General features: G+C 40.9%; 2 pseudogenes; both read left to right on the top strand.

Moving 5' to 3' along the window:
• Positions 1-937: 937 nt before the first annotated feature.
• On the top strand, positions 938-1,773 carry LOC9653559 (annotated as a pseudogene).
• A 12,399-nt stretch (positions 1,774-14,172) lies between these two features.
• LOC9653560 lies at positions 14,173-22,257 on the top strand (annotated as a pseudogene).
• The last annotated feature ends 1,351 nt before the right edge of the window (positions 22,258-23,608 follow it).

Genomic DNA, 23,608 nt, shown 5'->3' on the forward strand with positions numbered 1-23,608 from the left:
TGCTTTCTTTCTCCTCTTTGCCGCAAGAAGGCGAAGAGCTCGACTAGATTTCCCACGCCTCCAGCAGCCCACCGGACAAAGTCCGGCCCGACCTGGGGACATCCTGGCTCGGGCGTTTTCCTTTGGAGGCGGCGCCTCCAAATGGGACTCGTGGGTAATTTGCAAGAGGGGGCTGCCGCGCTGGTGGAGGTACTCGGCGAGCGCCTCGACCAGGCTACCGTGGCGGCCTCCACAAATTCCTTAAATCTAAAGAAGCATGCTCTTTTGTTGTTCTTACAAGGTCTCTCTTCTCCAAGTCCAAGAAAACGGATCTCTACTCCACGATGAAGTGCTGGGGATTCAAGCCAAATGCCTTGAAGGCTTGTGCCGCTCTGGCAGCTCTCTCTCGAGGATGGATTGCTTGGATCGGGCCAACGGCGGTGTATTGGACCAAACCTCTTCGTCTCGTAGAAATGTCCCAAGTGTGAGAACTCCGAGGTTGTGTTTGATACTGGTCCATAGTGACGTGGAATTCTTTGATAGCGGTGATGGGGAGCGGCTCTCGAGGCTTTGTGAGAACTTTCACCGCCGCTTGCACGCACCGGTGATTTGAGAAGATGAAACTGAAATCGAGGGGGTCTCAGCATGAAAACTTAATAATTTATTAAATAATTAGGTTTAATAATACTAATTGAAAACCTCGTATATTAAAGAATAATGTTTTTCTCAAACCCTAGCTATGCGCTGGTGCTGGATCTAGACGACACGCTGGAATGCAGAAAGAACTCAACTATGCCTAGTAGCGTTCCTCAGCAAGATGGCGCAGGTATACAAGCTCATAATCTTCAGTGTGTCAGACTCGTAGGACTGTCTCCCGGAGCTATCCTCGGAGAGCTTCTACGATGAGGTCCGTGAGCTGAGGGAGCGAGCCGAGAGCTTGCCCAACGACTACTTCTTCTGCCTCGTCGGGAACATGATCACCGAGGAAGCGCTGCCAACTTACTGGACGATGCTCAACACTCTCGATGGCACCCGCGACGAGATCAGTGCGAGCCCAAGTCCATGGGCACTGTAGTGGCGTGCCTGGACTGCCGAGGAGAATTGCCATGGTGATTTTCTCAACAAGTATCTCTACCTCACTGGACGAGTCGACTTGAAGCAAATCGAGAAGACGATCCAGTACTTATCGGTCCTGGAATGGTAAAGAGCCAGAGTTTCTTCTTTCTCGGGAACTCAAAAGTTCGGTTTCCATCCTTGCAGGATCCCCAGACCGAGAACAATCCATATCTCGGGTTCATCTACACCTTCTTCCAGGAGCGAGCCACCGCCATCTCTCACGGCAACACTGCTCGCCACACGACTGTTTGCGGCCTCATCGCATTCGATGAGAAGCGGCATGAGAATGCTTACACCAGGATCATGGAGAAGCTGTTTGAGATCGATTCGGAGGGCGCAATGCTGGGGCTGGAGGACATGATGAGGAAGAAGATCTCCATGCCGGCTCATCTCGTGTACGACGGCCAGGACAAGAACCTGTTTGAGCATTTCTCTTTGGTGGCACAGAGGATGGGGGTATACATTGCCAAGGATTACGCAGGAATTCTGGAGCACTTGGTCAAGAGATGGAACATCGAGTCCATCACTGGATTGTCTGCTCGCGCGCAAAAGGCCCAGAATTTCGTGTGTGGTCTCCCTCAGATCTTGAGACTGGAGGAGCGAGCGCAGAGCAGGGTGAAGAAGGGCCCCAACACTGGAACGTTTAGCTGGATTTTCAATAGGGAAGTCGTTCTCTAGGCGTAAAAGGTAAAAGGTGTACATTACGAGTTGCTTTGTTTTATTTTGTTTAGACACCAAACAGTCCAACTAAAATAAAAGAGTTTATAAGAAACATGTGCATTGTTTTATACATTTTCTTCTTTTGATTGTTTAGGAATTAACTAGTGGATGAATATGGTTTATTATTCAGCGGTGTGAGGTCTAGTTATGCCATAAACTAATATTGGGATTTTGATATCTAATCAAATTGGTGAGTATCAAAATCCTAATATTAGTATATGGCATAACTAGACCTCAAGTAATGACCACTTGCTCCTGTATATAAATTACAATTTTTGTATTAACATTTCTGTATTCCAAATTTGTATTTCATGCACTCACCACAGTTAATATTCATTTAAATGTAATCAAATTGGCGAGTATCACAATCCCAATATTAGTATATGGCATAACTAGACCTCAAGTGATGACCACTTGCTCCTATATATAAATTAAGACTTTTGGATTAACATTTCTGTATTCCAATTTTGTATTTCATGCACTCACCACAGTTAATATTCATTTAAAGTTTCTGAATAAAATACATTCTAACTTATTCTACCATCTAATGGTTTGTGATATTTATATAATTTATAAAATTTGTGAGTAAGCTAGTCACTTTTCTTATTATGATTTCTCCAGCATTAGTCTTTCAGAATAGTGGAGGGGTGATGTCCTAATGTAATCTCTTGTACTGATATCATTTTTTATATGAACAAAGTGAGAAATAATCTATAATTGATAGGAAAGAAGAGGTTAAGCAAATAGAAGAATACCAGAGATAAATGAGTTAAGTATACCTTGAAACTCTTTTACTTATTATTGAGATTCAATAGCAACATTTGGTGGTAACACCATCACTTAGCCAAGTCAATCATCAAGGAAAGACATTAATAAGTGTGATGAGTGTGTTGAAAATTATGTCTTTTATTGAAACTTTTATTAAGCCTAAAAGAACTAACACCTTCTTTACAAATGTTCTTCATTGAGTTGGAAATGAAAATGTTAATTCCCTTTAGTTTAATAAGAGTTCTTAGTCAATGAAGCCTTTAGTTCAATAAGGGTTATTATGGATGCTTTACAAGACAAAATGCATATTTATGAATACTTAATACTTGTGTTATTGTAGTGCACCTTATTTCTCTTTATCCCTCAAGGTTCCAAGAATTCACGGTGACAATACTGAATCAATCAATCCATTTCCGCATTGAATTTACCAATCCTTCTATTGTGTAGATTAGCTATTCTTGTCTAGGAGGCTCAAGACAAACGATGTATGTATGGATGCCTAATACATACGATTTCAAATTTTAGAGGTAGTAATATACCTTGCTCAAGGGTATATTATATTTTAAGTAGCCATTAATCAATAGGAATTGAACCTGTGCCATTTTCTCTGATACCACATGTAGTGCATCTTATCTCTCTCCTCTTAAGCCAATTAGAAAAATGGCAATTGCTTAATGAGAGAGTCTTTAGTAACTATTTTATCCCCATTTATTCCCCAAGGTTGTAAGGATCCATGGTGATAATATATTCAAATTTCATCCCATGATCACATGTGCTATAGTCATTTACCCATGTATTTGATCTCTCTCCCTTTAACCCAATTGAAAAAGGAACAATTATTTTTTTTATAAAAAAGTCTTTAATAGATATCTTATCTCTATTTTTCCTCTAAGGTTTTAACAATCCATAGTGATAGTATATGTAAATATCATGCCATAATTATATACAACTTTGTGAGTTTGTGAGAATATTTTGATATTTTAAATATTCTTTATGGAGATCTAAGACTTTGTTAAGATATTAACATATCATACCACATAGTACCTCTATATCATTCCACTCACAAAAATTCTTCATCCCTCTTATTTTTCAAAATTGCTCTTGTTTTTTGTCATGCCCACTACAAACTCAGTATAAGTTGTATTTTGAAATATTACTCATGACTTAGATCCTTAGTCTTGATCACCTCCTGGAAATATAGGAAAATACAAAATCTATTATCTATACAAGGAATTATAAAAAAAAATAGTTGATATGGATTGCATTATAAGTAATTTCCATTTATAATAATTGAAAACATGCTATGAGGTCCAAATGTACAGCTGCAATGCCATATACTAATATTAGTATAGTGGGATTTTGGTAGCTGTCGGATTAATTTCAATTTGACCCACTTGCTCTTGTATATAAATTAGGGTTTTTGAGCTAATTGATATGCATATTTTTTGTATTCCCTTTTTATATTCCTTGCACTCACATTGTTGGAGGTGAGAGGCACCTTTGATTGTCCCTGAGGAGTGCTTAGATTTAGGATATTAGTTTTGCATTATCTAAATCTAATTTTTTCCATTTCCTTTCTTTAGTTTTTTCCTTTTGAGATTTTGGTTTAGATCGAGCTTTTTCATTGTCTAAATCTCCTTTTCCTTTTAGTTTTTTTTCATTTCATTTCTTTTACTTAGTCAAATATGTCTAAACGGATCAAACTGAGAATGTCATGGCCAACACTTTGTCAATATCTTGTAGAATTTGTACAAGCACTTGCTCCAACCACCCTTGACAATGTCCTTCACTTAGCATCTCCACTTTCTATGAAAGATGGTTTTGTTCCAATAGAGGTTGATGCTGTTGCTACTCGCATTCAAGGATAAGGGTGAGGACGTGGTCGTGGCTGTGATATTCACTACTAGGCATGTGATGAAGTTGGTCACACTTATCAGCGTTATAGGCATTTTCCGGATTGGCAAACTCTATTTCCTGGGTGGAGACTTTAGTGTCAACAATGTCTTATTAGTGCTGTTATAGTGGAAGGTCTGGCCACTAAGATATGGGAAATGAGGAGTTGTGTGAGTAATGGAGAGACCTTACACAAATAAGTCAGTAACCCTTCCATCTTTCTTTCGCGAGTATCATTAAGAGGTTCATTCGACACAAGTTCATGTAGTGTTTACTTTCCAAGCTTGTTTTTGTAGCAAGAGGTCTTCTATTATTCTCTCTATGTTAGTTGATATAGGTTTGAATTTATCTTCTATTGCTCAATCTATTGCTACGCTTAATTTGTTACCACATGTTGCCATCTACATTTATGTCATGCGGTAGAGCCAATTTTCATTCTTTATGACAATAATAGTACACATGCATGTGCACGGGATGAAATGGACCTAGTTGTGCATGTAGGCAATCTCAAGCTATCATTGCAGGTGGTGCTAAGTCAAGCTGAAGCGGTCGAAGTGTGTGTTTGGATCCAAGAACATGACTTATCTTGGGTACCATATTTCTTGTGAGGGTTTGCAAGTTGATTCTGACAAACTTGTGGCTGTTTTAAAGTTCCATACTCCAAAGTGTATGAATAATATGCAACACTTCTTGGGCAAGGTGCAATATCTCAGTCGTTTTGTAGATTATCTTTCTGATTGCATTACATTGTTGTGAATATTGCTAAAGTCATCAACATCATCTTTCATTTGGCCTCCGGATTGTAAACGGGCGTTCATGGATGTCAAAAAGCTATTGATAACTCCTCTAGTTTTGGCATATCTTGACTACACTCAACCTTTCATTTTGCATGTGGAGATGTGTTGATGCAAGAGAGCCCGAGTATGCCTGGTCAACACCATCCCATTATGTATATAAGCCATACATTACAACTAATAGAGGTGAACTACTCCATGATAGAGAAGAAGTGTTTAGTAGCAGTTTGATGTTTCGAGAAACTTCATGCATATCTATATGGTTCTCGGACGTTACTAAAAGGTGATTATGTTGCTGTTACTTCATTATTGAAATAAAAGAACTTAGTTGGTTGTACTTCTCGGTGAGCTTTGAAGCTTCAGATATATAATTTTGATGTTGTTCATTGCCCATGGAGTTTTATGGATGATGCTAATGTCTTTTCTCAAGCTCCTCTTCCTTCTTCATTCTCTTCTCATGTTTTTATGAGCCTGTTGTTCCAGCATCTAGATTTTCTAGACAAGAATTCTATGTTGTCAGCAGTTGTTGTACTTGACGTTCAATGTCCACAAAGTGCAGAGCAAGATCTACATTCTCTTAGCAAGGTTCGCAAGGTTAAAAAAATTGTGCCATGGATTTGAAGGCTTTAAGATGGGTTTAAGAATCCTACATCACTTGCTAATGACATGCCATTCCGGCATTTACATTCTCAATATCGCCTTGAAGACAGCCTTTTTTATTTTGTGGAGATGGATCCTGATGATCATTTACAGCTGGTAGTGCCTTCAATCTTTATTCCATAATTTCTTCATGATTATCATGATTCTCCTGTTCTAAGTGGGTATATGGGACATCATTATATGACTGAAAAGTTGCACAGGTGTTTCTATTGGCCAGAGATGTGACATAATATTATACAGAGCAGATTTTTTCAGATAATTGTATCGCATGTGGTTTTTACCCTTTATCCTATGGTGATTTACCATAGGATACCACCACAAAGCGGAACCTAAACCCTCTTTATGCCATGTGATAGATGCCACATGTCCAAAGGAACGTGGTGTGGAACCTGAGGTTCAGGGCCTTGGGCCATTGAACAAAGGAACGATGCCAAACTCCCAAGCATGGAGCCAAGGAGTGACGGAACCAAACCACAGAGCAACTCCCGAGCATACAGCCTAAGGAGAAAAGGGACAGGAGCCCGGAGTGACTTGGAACAGTCCTGGAGCAACCAGCATCCTAATGCCAGGACTAGCATGCAAAACGGAGCAAAACGGAGCCAAACGGTGTTTGGCGCTATTTCGGCATACCGGTGGCCTAATGTGAGGACATGGGTACTCCACCAGCTAGCATGGAATGGAACTTGGGCTTAGACCCAAGCCAGACGTAGAACAAGGACAGGCACGCAAGCGGGAGCTAGACTATACCTCAGGTTGGTCGGCCATGCCCGACCATAGTTGCAGCTAGACATGCAAACGTTCAAACGCGTCCACGTTTAAATGCTGTTTAAAACGTTTTTTTCAGGACAATCAAACGTTTACATGTTAAAGCCTAAAATGATTAAGAAAACACTAATATTTACTAAATACATTTTAATCTGATATTAAGTTTATAAAACCCAACCGATAAAACAAATGAAAGAAGAAGCCATTTTAGTCGTCTTCCGATTCTGAATCATCTTCCATTCCTTCATCGATGCTAAACTCATCAGTAGCCTGATTTGGTTCAAACCTTCACTCTCCAGCTTCTGAACAACCCACAAGTTTGTATGAATGTAAACCAGCTTCTCAGCACTTTTGGGAAGCAAGCGGGACCTGCGCTTTGTTTGTATCAAGCTCCATGAGCTCCAATTCCTCTCACATGGAGAAGTGCAAACAACTTGGCTTAAAATCTGGAGAGCCATGCGACATAGATCAGGCATCTCTAAACCAAAAGAACTCCACCAGGTTACTAGAAACTTTCTGGTCTCTCGATCCTTGGCAACAGGTAACCTCATTTGCCGTCCAAGCTGTTGCCGAAACCTCTCAAACTATGCCTGCAATCTCAGCTGCAAGTCCAGATCACCTCTGCTATAAACATGCATGTACTCCAACCAGTTCCCGCGTGCCTCATTGTCCAGCTTGTCGTTCTCTGGGTTATCCCCCAGAAACAGAGGATGAAGAGCAAAAGCAGCTCCATGAATGACATTGTGCATTTGATACCACCTTGCCTCCTTCAGACCGTGTGATTCAAGTAGGAAATCCTTGATTTGTCCCACTTCCTCATGTGCATAAATTCTGTTTCGAGCTCCCTCGTCCATCTTCTCAATCAGCCGATCAACAGCTTCAAAGATGAGGCCTGAAGTCGCCCCCTCCCGATCAGCGAGTCGAAGAACTCGAAGTAAAGGTTCGAGCAAAATTAACAAATTCTCACACCGCTCCCAGAACGAGTCATTGAGAACACGAGATCGCAGCTCCAGGCCCTCCAGCTTCTTAGACCAGTCAAGTCGCTCCCATTCTTGGCTCACCACCATTCTTCGAAGCTCAGAGAGATTCGTGGTCTCCAGAAGCTGAGACATCACGAGAAAAATATAAGCAAACCTCGTGGTCACAGGCTTTATCAGGTCCCGTTTGTAGAAAGTTCTATAAAGAGCTAGAACCCGTGGCTTTGAGGTGATGAAGGTAACTATCTTCGCACAGCCATCGACAAAAGGCTGCACCCAAGATAGAGCTCCAATATCTTCGAACAGCAAGTCCATAACATGGCAAATGCAGCGAACGTGTACAATCTGTGGAAACTCCTGCTGCAAAAGCTCCCCCATGACCACGCAGTTGCTTGCATTGTCTGTCACCACCTGCACAACGTTTTCCGCACCAACCTCGGCAATCACTTGTTTCAGCTGCTCAAACAACCATGCTCCGGTTTTCTTCGCATTCTTGCTGTCCACAGCCTTCAGGAAAATTGAGCCTCTCACAGAACTGACCATGAAGTTGAGAAGAGACCTCTTCTTGATATCAGACCAGCCATCCGTGACAATGGTACAACCATATGTCCTCCAACTTAGCCGCACATCTTCAAGCCGCTTCTGAACGTTGTTGTATATTCGTTGTAGCTCAGTTGTCCGCAACTTCTCATATCCCATGAGGTTGTCAATCGCTGGATGCCCCACTTTTGCGGCAACTTTTAGCATTCTCTTCAAGTTGTCTCTTCGAATTGTGTTGAAGGAGATGTTCTCGGCAAAGAAGAACTCTGCAACAGCATCATCCAGTGCCTCAGCCGAAGCAGTATCAAAAAATGTCACCAAATTTCCATCCAAGGATCTACATTTCGTTGCTCTGCTTGTCCCAGCATTGGACCAGTTCTCCGTGCTTGCCACCATAGATTCTGCTGGCCCCCCTGAACCCTGTGCGGCTTGCTGCAGTAGATGCCCATCATCAGCATCTGCTGGGTCTGCTAGCTTGAAATCGAAAAAACTGCTGCGAGCTTTTTTAAGAACTTCATAAGGGATCTCCCTCATTGCCTTGCACGTTTTCACACCTCTTGCCTGACTCCAGCGAGATGTGCTCGCACTCGCTCTGCTCCCCCAGTGTGAATCTCATGACAATACTTACATGTCCAGTGCCGCTCTGCTCGTATCACATGCTTCCAGCTCCAGCATTCGCAGCGTCCTCCAATTCCTGACATGACCCTAAAGAAACCCTAAAGAAACTCTTGTCTCTTTTCGCAAATAGTGCAAACGCATTGGGAGTTTAAAATGGCGTTTTTTAACGCGTTTAAAACGTTACGTTTTTTTAGTTTCATACATTTTCTGGCAACTATGTGCTCGACTTACCCACTATCCCTACTATACATTTGGAACCCCCCACAGCCCCCCCCCCTCAAGTAACACACGCTTTGGACTTTCACCCCAAACTTCCCTTAGTATCAGGAGTTAGTCTCTAGGACAAGCTTGAAACTTACTAAATATGGAATGTCCTTAGATTGTGAATTTGGACACGGGACGAACACCATTGTGTTCAGGCCGATCTTTACATTTCGTAGATATGCCAAATGAGCAAATCTGGACACTTTCCATAAATAGCATTTGGGACCGAAATGAGACCAACACAAGGGGCATGATAGCGAGGGTGTTTGGTAGACACGGTAAGCTATCATCGAGCAATATTGAGGGACCAAGCTCAATATCACAGGGGTTCCCAACACTAGCAAGTGCAAGTTAACATCATGAGTTTCTCATCACCGTGTCAAGTTTGCTTGACAAATGACAACTTAGGATTTCCTTCCTTAGTGCCCTTCCGGTCTAAGTGCACATGTGATGACCAGTTTGTCAACTAGCTTAGGCGGAGACTGATAACGAGTCTAGCAATACCAACCTCCTGCCGTTGTGGCAGTAAGGAAAAAATATCCAAAAGGGCAAGCCGACGGGTAACTTTCGATACCCGAAGTCACATTCGCGACACTCTCCCCCCTTAGGGAAGATCGACATTCTCGTCGATACATACTTGAGTCTAGAATACCGCCAAGGAAACAACTCTAGAAAAAGTTCACAATACTCACACTATGTGAGAAGTGCACCAACTTAAATGAGTTAGGGGTAACCTCTTTGTCTAACGCAGATGCACTACCATTTGCACGAATGTCCATTATGCTATGCTTATATTGGTACCTTGGTTCCTAAGAAGTTTGCCCATAAGGTGTTGGAGAAAGGGTTATAGTATTCATTTGTTATGACTTGTCGGTTGATTTATTAATATTTGGAGTAGATTTTTGGATGGAGAAAGTGTGTAGTTAGGGCATTGACATCACTAACACTTGTGTTAATGGAAGTGGCATTGTTATTTCAAGTGATGAGGAATTTCCTTGGATCTTGATTTTCCATGTCATTTTTCTTGTTAGTGTTTTGGCTTCACATTGGATCTTGAAAGTGATTGAACAAAAGTGTGAGTGCAATGTGGATATCCGAAGATGTGGTCTTCATGATCAAGCCTTGGATGTTCATTTTGCACTTTGCGGATGTCAGTGTTAGATATCGGTTAGACGGGCAAAGATGTTCGATGCTTAAGCATATTATGGGTCATGAGAATTTGTGTTGAGGTGAACCTATGTGAAGTTGTTAGTAGGAAGAAGTTGGTTGAGTCTTGAAAGTTTGCAATCCTGGACTAAGAGTCATTCTTTCTCTAGGATGGAAATTTTTCCATAAATTTTCTTAGGCTTTTCCAATGGCTGATCTGTCGGTCACTTTGCTCGAAAACCATTCCGTTTTCGTAAGACAGTACAAACTAGTGAAAGGGTTAGAGTTGACTTTGGTTGGCTTAGACCTTAGTAAATAGTTTGTATGATGCAGCCCGGAAGTTATCTGTTGGCCTGTCCTTTCGGATATTCTTTCCTTACTACCACGACAGCAGGAGGTCGGTATTGCTGGGCTCGTTATCAGTCTCTACCTTATCTCTCTCCCCTTAAGCCAACTGGAAAAGGGGCAATTGCTTGATGAGAGTGGCTATTTTATCCCCATTTATCCTTATCTCTCTCCCCTTAAGCCAACTGGAAAAGGGGCAATTACTTGGTGAGAGAGCTCTTAGTGGCTATTTTATCCCCATTTATCCCCCAAGGTTTCAAGGATCCACGGTGACAGTATATCTAAATCTCATCCCATGATCACATGCACTACACTGAGATGTCAATGTCCTCATTGACTATTGACTAACAACCCCTATTGAGCCAATTACCAGCTATTCCATGTGAGGCAATTAGTCATCCACCCGTACCGCAGTCCCACGGTGGATACCTTCGTCTATAGATACTCCACAGAAGAAGAAGGATGTATGCATGGATGCCCAATATGTATGATTTCAAATTTAGGGGTAGAAATATACTTTGCTCAAGGGTATATTATATTTTTAGGTAGCCACTAATCAATGGGAATCGAACCCGTGCCATTTGCTCTGATACCAACTATAGCACACTTTATCTCTCTCCCCTTAAACCAACTGGAAAAGGGGCAATTGCTTGATGAGAGAGCCCTTAGTGGCTATTTTATCCCCATTTATCCCCCAAGGTTCCAAGGATCCATGGTGACAGTATATCCAAATCTCATCCCATGATCACATGCGCTACAATAATGGTCATACATTTATGGCTGAGACATCCAAAGGAATGATCGCAAAGTACGTGAACACTTAGTATTCAAATTGGGATGGTTATTTGCCATCTTTTCGGTATGCATATGTTATAGGGGTGCAGAGTTATGTTGGTGTTTCACCATATAAACTCTTATATAGTCATGATCCAATATTACTAACAGAGCTGGGTTTACTTTCACGATTGTTATGAGCTGTCGATGCTAGGTTGTGGGATCAATATTTAACAAGCATTTTTCCACTTGTCCAAGTAGAATTTGTCAAACATTTAAGTTGCATACAAATGAGACAACAACAGTGCTACAACTCCCATCATTGTCCACTTATGGAGGACAAAGTGGATGACTTAGTGTTAGTTTGTTTTCCTTATCTTTAGTACGTGGTTTATTTAAAGGGTTCCTTGCTTAGTGGAAAGAATCGTAATGGGTGTTGTGGCAAGTTAAACCACAAATTTATGAGGTTCAATATAACATCCAACAAGCCGATCCTCTAGAAATTGTGCATGTGCAACCATTGAAACGTTTTGTACAAACGGATCATCCATTTGGGATTGAATCTAGTCCATCCATTCTTGTATAGAAGTAAAGGTTTAAACCCTAATGAATATACTTATTCATTGGAAGAGTTGAAAGACATTGCAATTTGTCATTAAAAGATATAGCTTTTTGGCAATGCTTTACTCTAGTATTTTTATTTTTATTTCTTCATTTTATTTTAGATCTAAATCTGTATTAATTTTTTGCAAGATCTAGAATTTTAACTATTGTTGTGTTTAGATTTACTCTTTCTTTTAATCTTTATTGCATTATCTTCTTCTACTATGCCACACTATCATCAATTAAAGAGTGTGTCATTTGAAGCTATTAATGTTGTTTTGTTAGATTGAACTTTTGGTGTTATAGAGTATCATTATATTAGTGCTACACCTATATAGTCTCCAACTTCCATAGGATAAGATTACACAACTTATTTTGTTTTCGTTATTCTACCATTTTTCATTGATATGGAGCAAGCTATAGATGATGCAGTTTGGTTGTTGGAAAATATTTGAGGATCAAGTTTACAGAAAGATGATACTTACAAGCTTAAATAAATTTCAGATTGTGATGAAGAATTTGATTATTATAGAGATAGCTTTAGAGATGAGTTAAAGATTTTATGGCGTAAGCGTTAATCCTTCAATTTGCCATCTAATATTTTCTCTTTACCTTTTATTTTGTCCCAACCTTTTCTTATTTCTTAGCTTGAGCCACCTTCTCATATTCCTAGTGTTTCTTCCCTATTTGCAATATTTTGTTTTCCTAACACGTCGATTATTTATGACTTTTATGATTTTCATTCTCAATTAGTGTTGAATTGAGTGTTTTTTGTCCTCCTAATATTGATCTAGATATTGAGTATTCCCATGTTTCAATGGTTGAGTCACTTTTGGCTAGAATTTCAAATTACATCCCCACTTTTTAATGTTGTTGACAGAATTATCGATGAGTAGGTATAGTTCTTTTGCTTTGGTTTAAAATTATGGCTTTGAGGTTTATTTAAGCATTTGGTAGTTGTATATAAAGTTGCAATTAGTTCGTTAGGATTTTGCAATCAATTGATGCTTATGCTATATTTTTAGGTCTTATTTCAGTCGTAATTCAGAATGAGCAAAAGTTCACTTGATCCATATGCAATAAAGATTAAATGGATGCCACTATATGGATTTATGATGATTTAGGTCTAGTCATGAATAATTGATTGACCTTTATTTGTCTTAGCCACTTTTAACAAGAATTCAAAGAAATCTTTGCTAATTTATATGATTATTAATAAAATATTACTGGCAGATAATCATCTAGTTAAAGTCAAATAATTTATCAAAATAATGGCTCATAAAATTTTGTAATTATTTAAACATAAAAATCTCATAAATTAAGAGTCATTGCATATAATAGCCCTTCAAATTATATTAAATTTAGATCATCTAAATTGTAACACAAAACCACTAAAAATAATATACACAAAAATAATATCATTATCCTGAACTGCTGTCTAGGTATATTATAATCCGGCCGAATAGAATATTTGCAGTCCGTGGAGTATATAAATCCAAGACGGCGCTAGGGCATTTCTTTGGGGGCCTCTGGCGGTTGAGCTCGGGAGGATTGCTTGCCTGTGTGCCCGCTTCTTCCTTCTAACTATTTCTCTCGCTTGTGGCGTAGATGGAGCTGGATCTGGATGGCGCCCATGGTGAGTGATCGCATCTCTCCTTTGCTTGCTTGATTGTTTTGCTGTGGAGCTTGGTTTTGGTTGCTTGGGTGCTTTCTTTCTCCTCTTTGCCGCAAGAAGGCGAAGAGCTCGACTAGATTTCCCACGCCTCCAGCAGCCCACCGGACAAAGTCCGGCCCGACCTGGGGACATCCTGGCTCGGGCGTTTTCCTTTGGAGGCGGCGCCTCCAAATGGGACTCGTGGGTAATTTGCAAGAGGGGGCTGCCGCGCTGGTGGAGGTACTCGGCGAGCGCCTCTACTAGGCTACTGTGGCGGCCTCCACAAATTCCTTAATTCTAAAGAAGCACACACCACCTTTCGCGAGGTGGTCACTTTTCTTAATTTCTACGAGTCTGAATTTGAAGAAAACGCTCTGCTCGTGAGTGAAACTTGACTTTTCGTTTTCTTCAAAGAGAGCAAAAATATACGAAGAAAGGTAGTAAATTCCAAGCAACTCCATAACTCCAAGATGGAATTACAATGTAAAGGAGAATGAAATCCATGCAAGGCTGTAGGCTTTCAAACCTGGTGCTGCGAAGCTTCAGACACAAGCGGCGGCCTCGGCGCCAACAAGTCTTCCCATCGCAGGTGAGCTCTCGATCTCTATTTCTCTCGCTCGATCGAGAATGCATGCCCTTGCATGCGCGATTTCTTCTCACGCCATGTCTTGCAGCTCGCCTTGTCTGGTTCCAATGGCTGTCATCGCCAACGTTTGCGGGACTCCCATGAGGAGCGCTCTCATTCCCAGCCATGAGATCCATCTCGCCAAGCCAATCAAGGTCTCTATTTCGGTGAGGAGCGGCAAGGTACCAGCGATTGCGATGACTGCCGCAGCTGAGTATCGATCGCTTTGTTTTCTTTTCTTCTTTCATGAAAGCTTGGATTCTTTTTTCTTTCTTTGCATGCACAGGGAGCGTCGCGAAGCAAGACAGCAGCAAGACTTCGCAGATCATGCACTGGCTCTACCGAGAAGATCGAGATGTTTAAGTCGCTCGAGAGCTGGGCGGAGGAATCCATCCTTCCATTCCTCCGGCCGGTGGAGAAATGCTGGCAGCCCCAGGACTATCTCCCGGAGCCATCCTCGGAGAGCTTCTATGACGAGGTCCTTGAGCTGAGGGAGCGAGCCGAGAGCTTGCGCTTCTGCCTCGTCGGGGACATGACCACCGAGGAAGCGCTGCCAACTTACTTGACGATGCTCAACACTCTCGATGGCACCCGCGACGAGACCGGTGCGAGCCCGAGTCTGTGGGCAGTGTGGAGGCGTGCCTGGACTGCCGAGGAGAATCGCCATGGTGATGTGCTCAACAAGTATCTCTACCGCACTGGACGAGTCGACATGAAGCAAATCGAGAAGACGATCCAGTACTTGATCGGTTCTGGAATGGTAAAGAGCCAGAGTTTCTTCTTTCTCGGGAACTCAAAAGTTCGGGTTTTCCATCTTTGCAGGATCCCCAGACCGAGAACAATCCATATCTCGGGTTCATCTACACGTCCTTCCAGGAGCGAGCCACTGCCATCTCTCACGGCAACACTGCTCGCCACGCCAGGAGCACGGAGACCACCCTCGCGACTGTTTGCGGCCTCATCGCAGCCGACGAGAAGCGGCACGAGAATGCTTACACCAGGATCGTGTTTGAGCACTTCTCTTTAGTGGCACAGAGGACGGGAGTGTAAACTGCCAACGATTACGCAGGAACTCTGGAGCACTTGGTCAAGAGATGGAACGTCAAGTCCATCACTGGACTGTCTGCTCGCGCGCAAAAGGCCCAGGATTTCGTGTGTGGTCTCTAGGCGTAAAAGGTAAAGGTGTACATTACGAGTTAATGTTCCAATAATTTGCTTTGTTTTATTTTGTTTAGACACCAAACAGTCCATCTAAAATAAAAGAGTTTATAATAAGCATGTGCATTGTTTTATACATTTTTTTTCTTTTGATTGTTTAGGAATTAATCAGTGGATATACATAGAATATATTTGAATATTTGAATATATTTTATTATTCATCACCATATACTAATATTGGGATTTTGATATCTATTCAAATTGGTGAGTATCAAAATCCCAATATTAGTATATGGCATAACTAGACCTCAAGTAATGACCACTTGCTCTTGTATATAAATTACAATTTTTGGATTAACATTTATGTATTCCAATTTTGTATTTCATGCACCCACCACAGTTAATACTCATTTAAAATTTCTAAATAAAATACATTCTAACATCTAATGATTTGTGATATTTATATAATTTATAAAATTTGTGAGTAAGTTAGTCACTTTTCTTATTATGGTTTCTCCAGCATTAGTCTTTCAGATGGAGAGGTGATGTCCCAATGTAATCTCTTGTACTGATATCATTGTTCATATGAACAAAGTGAGAAATAATCTATAGTTGATAGGAAACAAGAGGTTAAGAAAATGGAAGAATACCACAGATAAATGAATTAAGTATACCTTGAAACTCTGACTTTTAGATTCAATAGCAACGTTTGGTGGTAGCACCATCATTTAGTCAGGTCAATCATCAAGGAAACACATTGGTGTGATGAAAATTGTGTCATATTTTTTCTTTTGGCCATAATTTTTGAGTTTAGATCCATGATAATATAGATCACTAACATGATAATCCGACTGGCTCCAGAATCCAAACCAAGGTTATAAATTGTCCTTGTTTTTTTTAGCAAGATTTAATATAATTGAGATGGCAAAGGAAAAGAGTTTATTGATAACTAATTAATGTCAAGGATAATGCCCTATGAGTGCTTTGTGAAGGATTTCACAACAAACATGTATTGTCTCTACTTGTTAGCAACTGTTTATAATTGTAATATATTTTAACTTGACTATGAACTCTTATTAAATTAAAGGGAATTAACATTTTCATTTCCACATTGAATCTATCAATGTTTCTATTGTATATATTAATTATTTCATATGAGGCAACTAATTATTCATCTATATGGCAGTCTTATAGTAGATTCTTTTATCAATGGATGCTTTACAAGACAAAAAACATATTTATAAATACTTAATACTTGTGTCATTTGCCCTAATGCCATGATCTCTCTCCCTTTTACCCAATTGAAAAATGGGAAATTATTTTATAAGAAAACCTTTAATGGACACTTTATCTCTATTTTCCCTCTAAAATTTTAACAATCCATAGTGACAGTATATGTAAATATCATACCATAATTATATAATTATTGTTCCAACTTTGTGAGTTTGTGAGAATATTTTGATATTTTGAATATCCTTTATGTAGATCTAAGACTTTTTTGAGCTATTAACATATCATACCATATAGCACCTATATATCATTCCACTCACAAAACTTCTTCATCTCTCTTATTTTTCAAAATCACTATTGTTTATTGTCATGCCCACTACAAACTCAATATAAGTTATATTTTGAAATGTTGCTCGACTTAGATCCTTTGTCTTGATCGTCTAATGCAAATATAGAAAAAATAAAAAATAAATTGTATATACAAGGAATTATAAGAAAAAACAGTTGATATGGATTTCATTATAGGTAATTTCCATGTATAATAGTTCTATACATGTTTATAATGTCAAAATTAGTATCTTATATTTAATAAACCTTATTTGGAGGGGCTAATGTTTTAAAGATAGCTTTTTTATCTATTGTGATAATATGCTGAAAACATGAAAGTTCTACTTCACTTTATTTTTCTTTGAAAATGAAAAACTAGAATTGAAAAAAAGAGCCAATATTGAAAAAAAATAAATCCCACATGAAATTTATACTTTATTTATTTTAATCTAGAAAAATAGCTAAATAACACTTGTTTAAAGAAGTTTTTTTCAGTGTTGAAATTAAAGTGACTTTTAGCAAGAATTCAAAGAACTCTTTGCTGATTTATATGATTTTTAATAAAATGTTACTGGGTGATAATCATCAAGCTAAAGTCAAATAATTTATCAAAATAATGGATCATAATTTTTTTTAATTATTTAAACATTAAAATCAGAGTCATTGCATATAATAGCTCTCCAAATTATATTAAATTTAGATCATCTAAATTGTAACATAAAACCACTAAAAAAACTAAAATAAACAAAGTTTTAACTTCTGTCTAGGTATAATCCGGCCGAATAGAATATTCGCAGTCCGTGGAGTATATAAATGCAAGACCTGCGGCGTTAGGGCTTTTCTTTGGGGGCCTCTGGCGGTTGAGCTCGGGAGGATTGCTTGCCTGTGTGCCCGCTTCTTCCTTCTAACGATTTCTCTCGCTTGTGGCGTAGATGGAGCTGGATCTGGATGGCGCCCATGGTGAGTGATCGCATCTCTCCTTTGCTTGCTTGATTGTTTTGCTGTGGAGCTTGGTTTTGCTTGCTTGGGTGCTTTCTTTCTCCTCTTTGCCGCAAGAAGGCGAAGAGCTCGACTAGATTTCCCACGCCTCCAGCAGCCCACCGGACAAAGTCCGGCCCGACCTGGGGACATCCTGGCTCGGGCGTTTTCCTTTGGAGGCGGCGCCTCCAAATGGGACTCGTGGGTAATTTGCAAGAGGGGGCTGCCGCGCTGGTGGAGGTACTCGGCGAGCGCCTCTACCAGGCTACCGTGGCGGCCTCCACAAATGTCCAAAAATCTAAAGAAGCATGCTCTTTTGTTGTTCTTACAAGGTCTCTCTTCTCCAAGTCCAAGAAAACGGATCTCTACTCCACGATGAATTCAAGCCAAATGCCTTGAAGGCTTGTGCCGCTCTGGCAGCTTTCTCTCGAGGATGGATTGCTTGGATCGGGCCAACGGCAGTGTATTGGACCAAACCTCTTCGTCTCGTAGAAATGTCCCAAGTGTGAGAACTCCGAGGTTGTGTTTGATACTGGTCCATAGTGACGTGGAATTCTTTGATAGTGGTGATGGGGAGCGGCTCTCGAGGCTTTGTGAGAACTTTCACCGCCGCTTGCACGCACCGGTGATTTGAGAAGATGAAACTGAAATCGAGGGGGTCTCAGCATGAAAACTTAATAATTTATTAAATAATTAGGTTTAATAATACTAATTGAAAACGTCGTATGTTAAAGAATAATGTTTTTCTCAAACCCTAGCTATGCGCTAGACGACACGCTGGAATGCAGAAAGAACTCAACTATGCCTAGTAGCGTTCCTCAGCAAGATGGCGCAGGTATACAAGCTCATAATCTTCAGTGTGTCAGACTCGTAGGACTATCTCCCGGAGCCATCCTCGGAGAGCTTCTACGATGAGGTCCGTGAGCTGAGGGAGCGAGCCGAGAGCTTGCCCAACGACTACTTCTTCTGCCTTTGGAGGCGGCGCCTCGGGTAATTTGCAAGAGGGGGCTGCCGCGCTGGTGGAGGTACTCGGCGAGTGCCTCTACTGGGCTACCGTGGCGGCCTCCACAAATTCCTTAATTCTAAAGAAGCATGCTCTTTTCTTGTTCTTACAAGGTCTCTCTTCTCTAAGTCCTGGATTGCTGGATCGGGGGCTTCCTAAGCCTGGTTGTCACCGAGGCGTTTCCCCGGTCTACAAACCTCCGCATGTAATCGATTGTAGCGGTGTCAAACCTCTTCGTCTTGTAGAACTCCAAGGTTGTGTTTGATACTGGTCCATAAATTCTTTGATAGTGGTGGTCGGGAGCGGCTCTCGAGATCTTCTCCTGCACAGAGGCTTTGTGAGAACTTTCACACGCACTGGCGATTTGAGAAAATGGAAGTGAGAACGAGGGGACTTTATTAATAAAATCCTTTAAACATGTCATAAACGGTTTGAAAAACACTTGATGCTAATCCTGATTAGGGCTGCGGGAAGAAATGGACAGAGTGCTGGATCTAGACGACATGCTGATTTGCAGAAAGAACTCGACTATCGTCAAGAGGCCCGGTCTAGAAGAGTTCCTCAGCAAGATGGCGTAGGTATACAAGCTCATAATCTTCAGCACGTCAGACTCAAAGCATGTTAACGAGTGTGTGGCTCTGATCAGCAAGGTATACAGCATTAAGGATTGCACTAGATGCCGACAGGGATTTGTCAAGGATGTGTCACGCTAGTCTGGGTGGATGATGTTCGCCTCAATTTCAGGCCGTGCCTGCACAATGGCATTGGTGATAGGGAGCTTGAGAAATTGACACCTCTTTTTCTCAAGCTGTCCAAGGTGGAGGATGTGACGCAGTTCCTGTGGAATGGCCAGCCAAAGGTGTCGGAAGCACAAGAGCAGTCTGCTAAGAATCTTGGCAAGGCCAAGGCCAAGAACAAAGGTTCGAATTTGTTCACAACTTGTGTGCCCTAAAAAAGATGGCGGAAGGAGGCAAACCCGTTTTGGTGCTAGACCTAAACGAGACGCTGGTAGAGCACAATTGTGAACAGACCTGGGCTGGAGGCGTTCTTGAGCAGGATGGCAATGGCCTACTCCGTTGCCATCTTCAGTGTCTCGGATTCCAGGCACCTGGATCAATCGGTGGCAGGGTTTGGGGCGAGTGCAAAGCTTATAACCGACGTTTATGGCATTGAGGATTGCACCAGGACGAGGACCGGTTTCATCAAGGATGTGCGCAAGGTAAAGGTCAGGCATGAGTTGAAGCGGCTAGTGTGGGTGGACAATGAAAGGTTCCACTTCAGGCTGTGCCCACACAATGGCATCGAGATCAAACCATTCAGAGGAGAAGCAGATGATGAAGAGCTTGAGAGATTGACACCACTTTTGCTCAAGCTTTCTCAAGTGGACGATGTCACGCAGTTCCTGTGGAATGGCCAGCCAAAGGAAGAAGCACAAGAGCAATTTACTGGGAAGAATCCTGGCAAGCCCAACGCCAAAAAGAAAAGATAGGACAAAGCTTTGCACTTTGATATAGTTTAAGCAAGTTTAACAATGGCTGCCATCGCCAAGCGATTGCGATGACTGCCGCAGCTGAGTATCGATCGCTTTGTTTTCTTTTCTTCTTTCATGAAAGGTTGAATTTTTTTTTCTCTCTTTGCATGCACAGGGAGAGCGTCGCGAAGAAAGACAGCAGCAAGACTTCGCAGATCATGCACTGGCTCTCTCCCGAGAAGATCGAGATGTATAAGTCGCTCGAGAGCTGGGCGGAGGAATCCATCCTTCCATTCCTCCGGCCGGTGGAGAAATGCTGGCAGCCCCAGGACTATCTCCCGGAGCCATCCTCGGAGAGCTTCTATGACGAGGTTCGTGAGCTGAGGGAGCGAGCCGAGAGCTTGCGCTTCTGCCTCGTCGGGGACATGACCACCGAGGAAGCGCTGCCAACTTACTTGACGATGCTCAACACTCTCGATGGCACCCGCGACGAGACCGGTGCGAGCCCGAGTCCATGGGCGGTGTGGGGGCGTGCCTGGACTGTCGAGGAGAATCGCCATGGTGATTTGCTCAACAAGTATCTCTACCGCACTGGACGAGTCGACATGAAGCAAATCGAGAAGACGATCCAGTACTTGATCGGTTCTGGAATGGTAAAGAGCCAGAGTTTCTTCTTTCTCGGGAACTCAAAAGTTCGGGTTTTCCATCCTTGCAGGGCCGAGAACAATCCATACCTCGGGTTCATCTACACGTCCTTCCAGGAGCAAGCGACCGCCATCTCTCACGGCAACACTGCTCGCCACGCCAAGGAGCACGGAGACCACAACCTCGCGACTGTTTGCGGCCTCATCGCAGCCGACGAGAAGCGGCACGAGAATGCTTACACCAGGATCGTGGGGAAGCTGTTTGAGATCGATCCGGAGGGCACAATGCTGGGGCTGGAGGACATGATGAGGAAGAAGATCTCCATGCCGGCTCATCTCATGGGGAGAAATGCATAATACAGCACCCTCCTCTCTTTGGTTGCCCCTTTGCCATGCTCACTCCTCACTTCCTCCCCTCTCTTCACTCCTCACTTCCCCCGTGGCGCGTTTAGTCACGCCCACCTTAAATGTTTAACGACTAACTCTAAATTAGTAACGTTAAACTTTAATTAGTAGATGTTGTTAACGGATATGTTAATGACTATAATTTTATAATTAGATAGCTAATGAACGGCTGTAATTTATAAGTATATAACCTATGATTGGTTTAGGTTTTTCCTCCTTATGATTTTCTTCCACAAGAGAGAAAATATGAAAGATGCCATCGACTAATGAGATGTCAATCTGATAATCAAGGTTGTAAAGATGGTTTAAAGTTCTCACATTTGCTCAAATGCTTATGAGCTCATTATACATCATTATCAAATGTACTCATTATATAGTCAACCACTCCCAGAATTTTGTTGATCACATGACTGATCCATGTAAGCAATGAGGTGGCATACAAATCCAAATAAGCAAATAGAGCCCACCCTAAATAAAGGGGGGTTGCTGTATTGTGCATACTACCCATCTCATGTACAATGGTTATGACAAGAACCTGTTTGAGCACTTCTCTTTGGTGGCACAGAGGACAGGGGTGTACACTGCCAAGGATTACGCAGGAATTCTAGAGCACTTGGTCAAGAGATGGAACGTCAAGTCCATCACTGGATTGTCTACTCGTGCGCAAAAAGGCCCAGGATTTCGTGTGTGGTCTCCCTCCTTGGATCTTGAGACTGGAGGAGCGAGCTCAGAGCAGGGTGAAGAAGGGCCCCAAGACTAGAACGTTTAGCTGGATTTTCAATACGGAAGTCGTTCTCTAGGTGTAAAAGGTATAAGGTGTACATTACGAGTTAATGTTCTAATAATTTGCTTTGTTTTATTTTGTTTAGACACAAATAAAATAAAAGAAGTTTATAAAAAGCATGTGCATTGTTTTATACATTCTTGTCTTTTGATTGTTTCAGTGGATATACATAGAATATATTTGTATCAAATTGGTGAGTATCAAAATCCCAATATTAGTATATGGCATAACTAGACCTCAAGTGATGATCACTTGCTCCTATATATAAATTAAGACTTTTGGATTAACATTTCTGTATTCCAATTTTGTATTTCATGCACTCACCACAGTTAATATTCATTTAAATTTTCTGAATAAAATACATTCTAACTTATTCTACCATCTAATGGTTTGTGATATTTATATAATTTATAAAATTTGTGAGTAAGTTAGTCACTTTTCTTATTATGGTTTCTCCAGCATTAGTCTTTCAGAATAGTGGAGGGGTGATGTCCCAATGTAATCTCTTGTACTGATATCATTGTTCATATGAACAAAGCGAGAAATAATCTATAATTGATAGGAAAGAAGAGGTTAAGAAAATGGAAGAATACCACAGATAAATGAGTTAAGTATACCTTGAAACTCTTTTACTTATTATTGAGATTCAATAGCAACATTTGGTGGTAACACCATAACTTAGCCAGGTCAATGATCAAGGAAACACATTGGTAAGTTTGATGAGTGTGATGAAAATTGTGTCATATTTTTTCTTTTGGCCATAATTTTTGAGTTTAGATCCATGATAATATAGATCACTAGCATGATAATCAAAATGGCTCAAGAATCCAAACCAAAGTTATAGTTTGTCCTTGTTTTTTTAGCAAGATTTAATTTGATTGAGATGGCAAAGAAAAAGAGTTTATTGATCACAAATTAATGTCAACAATAATGCCTTATAAGTGGTTTGTGAAGGATTTCACAACAAAAATGTATTGTTTCTACTTGTTAGCAACTGTTTATAATTGTAATATATTTTAACTCTCTCTCTCTCTCTCCTTAATCCAAGGGGAAAAGTGATAGTATATTTAAATTTCATCCCATGATACATTTTAAAATACTAATCAACAACTTTTATTAAGCCTAAGAACCTTTTGTATTTTTATATAAGGAACCAGTCTTCCTTAGAGATATTGATATCTTCATTGACTTGGAAATGAAAATGTTAGTTCCTTTTAGTTTAATAAGATTTCTTAGTCAATGAACCCTTTAGCTCAATAAGGGTTATTATGGATGCTTTACAAGGAAAAAAATGTATTTATGAATACTTAATGCTTGTGTCATTTGCCTGAATACCATATAATGCATTTGATTTCTCTCCCTTTAAC

The sequence above is a fragment of the Selaginella moellendorffii genome, unplaced genomic scaffold (assembly GCF_000143415.4).
Source record: "Selaginella moellendorffii unplaced genomic scaffold, v1.0 SELMOscaffold_37, whole genome shotgun sequence".
Taxonomy (NCBI): domain Eukaryota; kingdom Viridiplantae; phylum Streptophyta; class Lycopodiopsida; order Selaginellales; family Selaginellaceae; genus Selaginella; species Selaginella moellendorffii.